The sequence below is a fragment of the Filicampus tigris genome, chromosome 13 (genome assembly GCF_054856515.1).
Source record: "Filicampus tigris isolate MCC_2025a chromosome 13, RoL_Ftig_1.0, whole genome shotgun sequence".
Taxonomy (NCBI): Eukaryota; Metazoa; Chordata; class Actinopteri; order Syngnathiformes; family Syngnathidae; genus Filicampus; species Filicampus tigris.
Window position 1 is genome coordinate 16,924,890 of NC_141229.1, and position 11,589 is coordinate 16,936,478.

An 11,589-nucleotide genomic window follows, 5' to 3' on the forward strand; every position below is an offset into this window, starting at 1 on the left:
AGCAAATGTCCACAGGCAGACATACTCTATGTGACTGTCAAATGTAGAACGCTCTCTTCAGTTAGAACCCCATGATCATCACTGTCACAAGACTTCAATATATGCTTGTGGTGTAACTGTGTGTGTGTCTCTGGGAATTCACGGCATGCAAGACAAGCAGACATTGCATCATCATCCCTGCTATTTGATTTTCCTGAGGCACTTTTTTTCTTTTTTTTTTTTCAACTAAGTTTAGTTATGTGCACGTTTATGTGTGTGAGTGTTTTTACGATGCATTTAGATGGACAAGTTACTTAGAAACTTGTGATGGTTCACTCACACTATGTTGCATAAAGTTTTTTGTTATGCTGCATAAAGCTCTTTCCTGATACAACAGTCCTGAATTACGGGTTGCATTTGTGGGTTTTTGAATTGCTGGAGCAGCATCCCGAAAAATAGATCCATGCAGGACTCTACTCCAATAGTGTTCGGTCTTGACTGGATTGGTTCATTTAAAACAAGTTCTGGTGGATTTTCTTTGACAGCGGGTGCCCACAAACACATGAACCAACATGTGTGAAAACGAAAGTCTATCTCTTAATGAATGTAAACAGGAAGTTGGCTGTACTGTATGTTATCTAAGTACAAACCTGATTATTTTATTTTCCATTCACCTCAGATCAAGGTTGGATTACAAAATTGCATTCAAATAAACCATTGCGTGTTCATTTGGAAGCATACAAAGATCATGTCCACCAGGCTGTATGCAGGTAGTGATTAGCCCCCCTCAGCTAACAGGCTAAAGCCACTGTCAGGGCTCAATTGGCGCTCGGCCACTAATACAGCCAAGCGTAGCGGTACAAATGATCTTCTTACTGTCCTAAGGTTAGCTGTATCATTGTGGAAGTGATAATGGCTTTTCCTCATAGGAACTCTCATTTAATGTCAATAAAATCCAAAATATTGTGTCGATTGCTTTCATATTTTCACAGGTTAAAATGGACATGAGTAGAGCTGTGCATATGAATTTTGGTGATTATTGGTCACCGTTTTTAGACACTAGGTGACAAAAGAACGTGACAAAACAAGCCAGCCAGAAAAAAAGTATTACAATGCTTGCTTCTTTCTTTGACAGGCTCAGATGAAAAAAGCAGGCCACAGCCATAAACAAGGACATTATTAAGATATGCTGAATGTTGTGATGAAAAGAAAATGCATTAAATCGCTGCTGAGTTTTCCTGGGGGCGGAGGGAATTATAGTGCTGACATCATTTTTACAGAGGCCTATTATATAAGTGCCAATGTTCAACTTAACCAAGTGTCCTTTCAGGGGTGGGAAAGGCAAACTAATTAGGGGAGTAAAACAATTGAAATCAGGACTACCATTTCAATTATCCCAGAATTTTTCGAATTTTAAATTTCCACTTTCCTGTTACGGTGCCGAGCAAGAGAACAACAGAGAAGAAGTGCGCATGTGCTACGGTGCACTGCGCCAATCACAAGTGTATCTTAACTTTGTTAGACTAAATTAATAATCGCCTCAGTGCAACACTTAGAATCAGATGATACTGTGCAAATGAGGTTGCATGTATATAAGGCTTCTTTATACTCCCGAGTCGGCGTGACTGACGCGTAGTGCTGTGTGACATGTTGGCGACCACATGCCGCACACACTCCAGAAACTGTTGCTGCGTATACGACGCCGCACGCATTCTCTCTTGTGATTGGTCACATGTTCGTGCACCGAACAGTGAATGTATTCTTAAAATGAACAAATCACATTATTTACTAAATTGGATTGATAAAAACATTATTTTTGTTAAAGACTTATTTAACTGTCAACTCCTTAGTTATGCTGATTTTTTTTGATGGAAAAAGCATTCCCTGTCAAATTCAAAGAATTTCACTGTGGTATAACTTCTATTCCCAGTGAAGTAATAGAATTAAAGAAAGGTTATAAGAAACAAAACGAGCAACATGTGATTATTAATAATCTCTGTATAAATGGTATTGACCTTTTAATTAGTAAATGTACCAATAAATACATTAGAGAATCTCTTTATGAAGTTAAGAAAATAATCCCGCGTGGGAAATTTTTGGGAATGCTCAATTTAGCAATTATTAGTTGGAATAAGGCCTAGCTTGTTCCTTTTAAGATCTTCATTAAAAACAAAGTCACAGAATTACATTTAAAAATTCTACATACTATATACTCAACTAAAATGTACATTTCAAATTTTATGGATATAAGAAGTGTTATTTTTGTACAGCTGAACCTGAAAGTGTGACTCATTTGTTTTTTGACTTATATATATCTTATCAATTTAAAAAAAAAAAAAAAAAGAAAAAAGAGATTCGGCTGGCTAGGTAGTGCAGTATCGTTTTTTCCGAAGGGGTAGTGAGATGGAAAGTAAACATAAATCAGGAAAGAAAAGAAAATTCACATGAATGTGAAACACCAGAAATACAGGAAGTGCTTGGGTGATCGAGTACACTTTCACAGAAGCCTGGCTGGTAGCGCATTAAAGCAGAGCGTATCCAAAACAGCAAAATAGCAGGCAATTTAATTAGTGCTTGGAGATAAAATTATACAGTGTGACAGGACCGGAACCAGAAATGAATTATTGAATGTTATGGCCTACATCAGCCAGGAGGTGTGGCTTATAAAGTTAAAAGTTTAATAATACTGTATAATATATTGATTATTTATAATGCCAATAATGTTATTTGGTTGTTTTCACAATACAGGTCTGGATTTGATTTGAACATTTGAAGTCTGCATTACCTTAGAAGGAAAACAGTTTCTTTAAATGTAGCATGCTGAACCTCACCGTCTGATTTTTGCATTAGGTACAGCTAGTTATACCTTTTCAATAAAACATAATTTGCATGATTAGGCAAATGTGTTCTTGGCAACACGTTTCCAAATACTTTTATCTTTGTCAGATCTCAAAGTATGTACTAGCAAACACCTAAAACCACAACTATGAATACATTTGAATAGACTAGAGGCAAATGTGGTAGAACCAGCTTTGGATACTTTTGAGTTATTGTACTTCTGGTAATCTTATGACAAACACCTATATGCTGAGTAATAAAACAATGCCACAATGATTTCAAGTTAAAACTTGACATGATGATCTTACATACGGTACGTTATAGCAATTATGTTGCTATGTATTATATAATGGATATAAAAAGCCTGCACACCCCTGTTAAAATGCCATTTTTTTGGGGGGGGGGGTGATGTAAAATAAATGAATAAATATTCATAAATTCAACTAGTGGGCCTGCATCGAACATCCAGCTAAAAACGAGTGCATTTTGCTGCTTAACTTAAGTTCCACAAACGCAAAATTAATCAGAATGCCGCGTTTCAACTAGTGGGCCTGCTGGGAACATATTCTTGAAAAAAATATGTTTGGGCTGACTTCCACTTTAAAGACTAAACCCACTAGTTGAAACAAGGCATTCTGATAAATATTGCGTTTGTAGAATAAGAGTTAATCCGCCCGTTTTTAACCATCTCCAGTGGCAGCCATTTTGTCACATCGACTGAAAATGACTGCTCAGGGCTCAAGTCAACGACCAATTACGGCTGACCTGTTTTCTGAAGCTGAGCCCTGAGCAGTTGTGATGTCATTTTCAGTGGACAGAAGTGACAAAATGGCCGCCCCCTGAGATGGCTAAAAACAGGTGGATTTTGCTCATACACCAACACGATATTAATCAGAATGCAGTGTCATCAAAGTACCCTAAAAGACCAAGAAAAAGACCAAGAAGTAGAAATAGATTTTACCCACCATTTTTTAAGCCTCCCAGAAGTCAGGCTGTTTTGCCGGTGATGTTTCCGTGAGAAGAACTTGCACATCTACAATAAGTATCAGGCATGGAAGGCATTTTTGACAGGCTGGCACATCCTGACCTAGTAACGTAATTGGTATTGTAAAAGATATTGTCAGGTGTGCCGTGGGAAATGATCTAATTTGTGTGCCTGTGTGTGTCTATCGCCCGGCAGCGTAATCATGTCTTTACTACATTGTAGTATAACACCAGAAGAACACCAGCAGGTAGCAGCAGGATAAGGTAGCTAATTGTGTTTGTTTAGAGACAAGCGAATTAGTGATGCATGTTTATCCAAACAGGCCCATGTTTCACACTGAGTAAGTATCAATATGAAACATTATAAAATACTTTTTGTTTGTGTTTATTGAATTCCTATTCAAGATGTTATAATATAACGTTATTCTTCAATGTTAAAAATGCTTATATAAATAATATAACACTTATATTGTTAGAATAAGCTTCTTTTTTTCACAATTTCAGCTGGTGGCGTGCCACGGGATTTTTTCAATGAAATAAATGTGCCTTGGCTCAAAAAAGTTTGAAAAACACTGACCTAATTATTGTAATTGTAAATAATAGTTGTAGTAAATCTTTCGGCAAAACAGGTATCACTCCGTTGATCAAAGAATGGAAGTTGCACATACAGTACATTTCTCCATCACTTAAATGTGATGTTATGTATGTTAAGAGTGTGTTCTTCCTGTTTTGTTTAGTAGTGCCATTCCATTGAAAGAGTTATTTTTAACCTCCACATGTGTGTACACTGATGGACCATGTGTAAAGACAGAGGAACCATTTCCTACACCTATTGTTTTTTTTTCTGTGTATTTTTTTTCCTCCTCTGCAGTGAGGAAATCTGCAATATGTTAAATTGCTTTTCTTGTGACGTTTTAATGAACCAGAAACCATCCAGGCAGGCTGGAGGGTACCGTGGCTGGGCCAGTACATAAGGGGCCCCTGTCCTGTCCTCAGCGGCCGACACCTTTGTTGCTTAGATTTGGCCAAGTTATTAAATAGAGACTCACTAAGTCTTGAAGGGTTGGTGCAGATCAAGAACCAAGCAGTCAAAATTTGAGGCTGGAGACAAAGAGATGAGCTGCCCAAGGAATTACATTTTCAAAAACAAAATTATACTCGCTAAACAGAACTGGAAACCAGAAATGAATTGAGTTCCGTTACAATGTACAGTATATGTCAGCCAGGAGGATTGGCCTATCATCTTAAAAGTTTATTCATACAGTATAAAATATTAATAATGTTTTGTGAATTGTTTTCACAATACAGTCCTGAGTTTTGATTTCAACGTTTGATATGTACACAATAAATGTTTGAATGTCAAAATTACATTACAGTAGCTCTCATAATTAAAAAAAAAAAAAAATCAAATTAAATTAGCTAAAAATCACACAACCCATTCAGGAATACTAAGATTAAACTGACATGTATATTTGGCGGAATGGGGACAATGCCTTGCTCAAGTGTACCTCGGCAGTAGGCAGCAAGAAAACTAGCAGAACGATTTTTACATTTTGTCCGTAGTGGGACTCAATCCCGTGTACTTCAACTCCAAAGTCCAAGTCCTTACTAATTGAGCTGTTAACAGAGGTTTCGCCTTATTATTGTTTTTTTCCACTACATTGGAGCTGTGAAGAGCCTGAAGCTCACTAGTAACCCAAGTCACTGCTCACAGGTCAAGGCAAAAAGAAAAAGCTCAAAAGATCTCAAGTTGGGGCATTGTTAAAGGAATACTTTATTCATTTCATGTGTAGCTTGAACGGTAGTAATTAATTAGGTTATTGAGGAGAAATGCATAAGAGATGAAAAATACACCTCTAAATTACGGTTGCTATTTTTTCTTAGATACATGTACATCGAGTTCCATGTCGACCTTTTTTCGTCGACTATTTTTTGTTGTGATTGTTTATGCTCACTAATCAGAGCTACTTTTTTTTTTTTTTTTTTAATAGCTGTGTTTAATCGCTCCTGTTTGTTTGTGTTGCTTTGGGGTCTGCATTTTGTTAATGCCCACTGTAACATTTTTGAGCTTTACTGACTGGTACTTTTTTTTATTTACTTTATTTTTTTTAAATAACCCCTTTCCACTACTCTGAGCACAATTTTGTGTGTGTGCGGGTGCTATGCTTACGTGGTCAAAAAGTATTCTAAAACTGAGTTCAGTTTAAGGGTAAAGGTTGTGATTACATAATAAAATGTTAACTATGAGAGGAAATTCCAACACTTACCACAAAACCAAGTTATGACTTATCCTGCAACAATGGGTATTGGGAAGAAATGCTAACACAATAGGGTTTTTTCAGGCAATGGACCAAATAAGACACATTTAGACAAATTCTTAGACCCAATGAAAAATAGTTAATCATTTTGAGGAGAGTTTGAGTGTTGAGCTTGTTAGAAAAATCTGCCATGCTTCCACGCTCATGCAAAGACATGTCTGAGTGTCTGAGTGGATAAAAACGGGATGAGGAATGGCATGCCGTCAGTTGATGAGGCAATTTTATGGACTACAACTACAAACCCCAATTCCAATGAAGTTGTTTAAAATGTAAATCAAAACAGAATACAATGATTTCCAAATCCTTTTCAACCGAGATCAATTGAATACACTACAAAGACAATATACATCTAATGGTCAAACTCATCAACTTTATTGTTTTCTTGCAAATATTCACTCAAGTTGGAACAACAGTAGCCTGGGAAAGTTGGGGAATGCTAAAAAAAACACCTGTTCGGAGCAAATGAACAGCTTTATTGGAAACAGGTGAGTGTCATGATTGGCTGTAAAAGGAGCATCCCGGAAAGGCTCCATTGTTTACATATAAGAATGTGGTGAGGTTCAGCACCTTGTGAACAGCTGCGTGAACAAATCGTCCAACACTTTAAGAAGGTTTCTCAGCATACAATTACGGATTTATATTGTATGGTCCATATTATCATCAAAAGATTCAGAGAATGTGGAGAAGTCTCTGCATGGAAGTGGCAAGGCTGAAAACCAACATTGAATGCCCATGACCTTTGATTCCCTCAGGTGACACAACATTAAAAATCGGCATTGTAGTGTAAAGCAGTGTTTTTCAAACTGTGTGATACGTATTGTCAGGTGTGCCGTTGGAAATGATCTAATTTGTGTGCTTGTGCGGTCTAGCGCCCGGCAACGTAATCCTGTCCTTACTGCATTGTATAGTACTCTTTCATACTAGCTGGTAGCAGCAGCACCAGCAGCAGATAGCTAATTGTCTTTGTTCAGAGACAAGCGAATTAGTGACGCATGTTTATCCACACAGGCTCAGGTTTTACACTGAGTAAGTATCAACATGAAACATTATAAAATACTTTTTTCTTTGTGTTTATTTAATTCCTATTCAAGAGTTATAATATAACGTCATTCTTCAATGTTAAAGAATGCTTATACAATACAATACAATACAATTTTATTTATATAGCGCGTTTCATAACAGCTAGAGCTGTAACAAAGCACTTTACAAACAATACAATAAATACAACAATACCAAAAAAAAAACAATAAAAGGCTGTGAAACACGTATTAATAAATATAGAATTAAATAAATAATATATAAATATAAATAAAATATAATAATAAAATATACATATATATGTGTATATATATATATATATATATATATATATATGTGTATATATATATATATATATATATATATATATATATATATATATATATATATATATATATATATATATATATGCGGAAAGGATGGACTTTACCTTAGCCAGCTGTCTAAGGTGAAAGAAGCTCGACTTTACAACGGCGCTCATTTGCTGGACCACTTTAAGATCACTGTCCATTTTAAAACCCAAGTTTGACACTGTTGGCTTTAGATATGAAGCCAGGGGGCTCAGGACACCAAGGTGGAATTGAGACAAGCCGCTGGGGCCGAACACCATAACTTCTGTTTTCTTTTCGTTGAAATTTAGGAAATTTTGTGACATCCAATCTTTGATGTCCTCTAGGCAGGACAAAAGTGGTCTTAAGGAGGAAGCCTCTTTTTTGCTTAGCGGGATATAGATTTGACAGTCGTCCGCATAGCAGTGGAAGGAAATGCTGTGTTTTCTAAGGATGGAACCCAGGGGCAGCAAATCCAGTGAGAACAGCAATGGCCCCAAAACAGAACCCTGTGGAACACCATACGATAGAGGGGCAGAGCGGGACTCAGAGGAACCTAGGCTAACAGAAAAAGTCATGTCATGTCATGTCATCTTCCAAACCGCTTATCCTATACAGGGTCGCGGGGAATTGCTGGAGCCTATCCCAGCCGTCAATGGGCGAAGGCAGACTACACCCCGAACTGGTCGCCAGCCAGTCGCAGGGCACACATAGACACTGTCACTGAGCGGGAATCGATCCCACGCTGCCCGCACACAACTCAGGCGTGTGTACCACTACACTATCAGTGGACCTCCAGAAAAAGTCCTGCCACCCAAATAGAATCTAAACCACTCTAGAGCGCGTCCACTAATGCCCACTTGGTGTTGCAAGCGAGTCAAAACAATACTGTGGTCTACCGTATCAAAAGCTGCAGTCAAATCCAACAAAACGAGACATACATGGTCTCCAGTGTCATTTGCCAGGAGGATGTCATTGAAAACACGTAGCAGGGCTGTCTCTGTGCTATGCCTCTTCTTGAAGCCTGACTGGAAAACTTCCATGACATTGTTTATCCAAGTATGATCTTAGCTGTGAGCGCACCACTTTTTCCAGAATTTTAGACATAAAAGGCAGCTTGAAAATGGGTGTGAAATGCTTATATAAATAATATAACACTTATATTGTTAAAATATGATTTTTTTTTTTTTCACAATTTCAGCTGGCTGGGATAGGCTCCAGCAACTCCCCGCGACCCTATATAGGATAAGCGGTTTGGAAAATGACATGACATGACAATTTCAGCTGGTGGTGTGCCACGGGAATTTTTCAATGAAATAAATGTGCCTTGACTCAAAAACGTTTGAAAAACACTGGTGTAAAGGGTGCCACGTGGGCTCGGGAACACTTCAGAAAGCCATTGTCGGTTAACACAGTTTGTCGCTGCAAATACAAGTTAAAACACACCAAGAGTAAAAATAGAGAAACAAAAAACAGATTTACACCCACAGCAAGCAATCTAGCCGGTGTATCACTCAATAGCAACTGGTGTGTGCAAGAGACAGCCCAGTGAACGACTTCACGCCACAGCCTTTCCCAAAATGGCGCCATGCATTAAAATTAACTAGTAGGATTATTTCGGCAAGTATAAGACTAGATACAAAAATGGGAACACCGGATATGTATCAAACTTTACAATATCGCTCCCTTTCTCCATCAATATTTTGAAATGGGCAGCTGAAGGTCAACTTTAAGATAAAATGTGTCAGACTTTAAATGTGGATCCATCGTGGATCTGGAAATTATCGGCAGTGACGTGTGCGCAACTCATTTACAGGCTAGTTTGAAGAAGCGTGTGTTTTTAATAAACCCAATACAAGAAATGTAATCAAAATTCCGTGCTGATAACGGAATGCTTAGGAGACGGGTCCACATTGAGAGTTGACCAGGTTGCCAAGCAACGCACTGCGTTATGTCTCATCAAACACCTATAAAAATCTTTTTTAAAAAACTATAACTCACGGCATATTATGCACGTGGAAATGCTCCTCACAGCGACAGGTGAAGAAAAACAGCCGCTGGCGTTGATTGCCCCCCCATTGAATACAATATATAATATACAATATAATGTCGACGTTCGGTCGTCATTCTAATCTAGTAGGTACCAGGGGTGTACTGGCTATCGGGAATTTAAGGGAAAATGTGTTGATTTTCCTGGACGGATGTTTTTTTTCCCAGTTTGATCAAAGCACGTGACGACCGCCCTCTGCCCCCGTCGCCGATTAGCTATCGTAGTTTGACGTCCGCCGCACAAACCGCCCCCCCACAACTTCGATTACGTGTCATTGCGAGACGGCCGACGGTTTTATAGTAAAATAGTCCAGCAGTCCAGAGACTGTTTCATTGAAAAGGTGTAGCACATTATGAAGCGTAAAATATAACAATGGACAACTCAGACTGTTGCGCAACTGAAGTTGTACATCAAGCGAGAATGGGAAATAATTTTACTTACAAAACTTCATCAATTAGCGTCCTCAGTTCTCAATAGTATTGTCAAAAGAAAAAGTGATGATATGGTAAAATGTTCTGTTTTAACATTACATTTATTTTCTTTGTAGTTTATTGAATTGAATATAGGTTGAAAAGGATTTTCAAAATCATATTCTGTTTTTATTTTATACATTTTACACAATGTCTCAACTTAATTAGAATTGGGGTTTGTCCATCCAGGACAGTATTCTTTCAGCCAGAGGGCCAGACGGACACACCAAATCACAAGTTTAGAAGTTACATAATAAATAGAATGCATCATTAAATCGGAACGCTGTATACTTTATTGACACAGGCAATTTAGTTTTACTCAGATTTTACTACACATTTTATCTCATAAAATCTTCAAATATGAATCAGAAGTTGCAACATAACCTCTCATCTGAGATCTCAGCAGTTACTGGTGTCACTTACTGTAATATCTTTGCCCTTTACCCTGGAACAGACACGAGCATGTGATCCTTCAGCCAAAGGAGCATGCCCTCAAAGACTTGTGAAGTCATCTGTTTACATCTTTGACCTTTTTAATCTTGGTCTGCATAGGTGAATGGAAACATCGATTATGGGAAAAAAATTATTTTGTAAGGTTTAATGTAGAGTATGAAAGAATCAGAATTACAACATGACATAAAGCATGGGTGAACATTTTAGAATTTTCAGTATGTCTTACATAATAATGTAACCCAGAAAAAAAATCTTCTAAAGTAGTTCTTCCATTCCAGTTTTCTGTTTTGTACACTTTTAGCTGTTATACAGTAGATCTGGACTCCAGGTTAGAAGAATGGCAAGGGGACACATTCAGCATAATACATCTTGTGCGTAATACCTTTTTGTGAATATTACATAAGAACCTGCAGGCTGGTGTGAGGTAATTTTACGACTTGCAGTGCATGACCCTTGTACGTGACACACAAACAACTTCAAGACCATGTTTTTACTTTCAAAATCACAGTACTTACTTTTAGGGAACCTTGTGACATGTTCAGTTGATATTTTTTAGCGACGTCGATTATTTTGATCATCAGCCATTTGGATGCAGCAAAATGTAGTCATTTTAATTTAAAATAACTTACATTTTATTTTAATTGCATACTGTTTTGGAATGTGGGGAAGTCTGAGGGTGGACCTAATTTCTGGATTGCTGAGGATATTCATTTGGAAAATATGTCACACTTTGATTGAGAAATTAATAGCGGCGGTCACGCTAGTCAACTTCCATCATTTGTCAGTGGCGGACCCTGAAGTCTGTCATTATTTCAGGTTGGCCCAGTCCGTCATCATTATATTTAATGCATTCCCAGCTGATTTCGGGCAGAAGGCAGGGCACACCCTGAGCTGCTTGCCAGCCAATCACAGTTAACGCGCTTCCTTCATCACTAAATTCCTTCATTACTCCTATTTTAGGACCATCTGTAAAAAAAAGTTTATAAGGGTAACTGCACAGAATTTTATTAATTTTGAAATGGTTTGGTCCACTGTATACACAGTCACACAAAATTCTTATACTTCTTATACTCCTGCTTCTTGTTCCTAAACTACCCTTCGTCTTTGCTTTTTGGGTTTAAAAGTTGCTT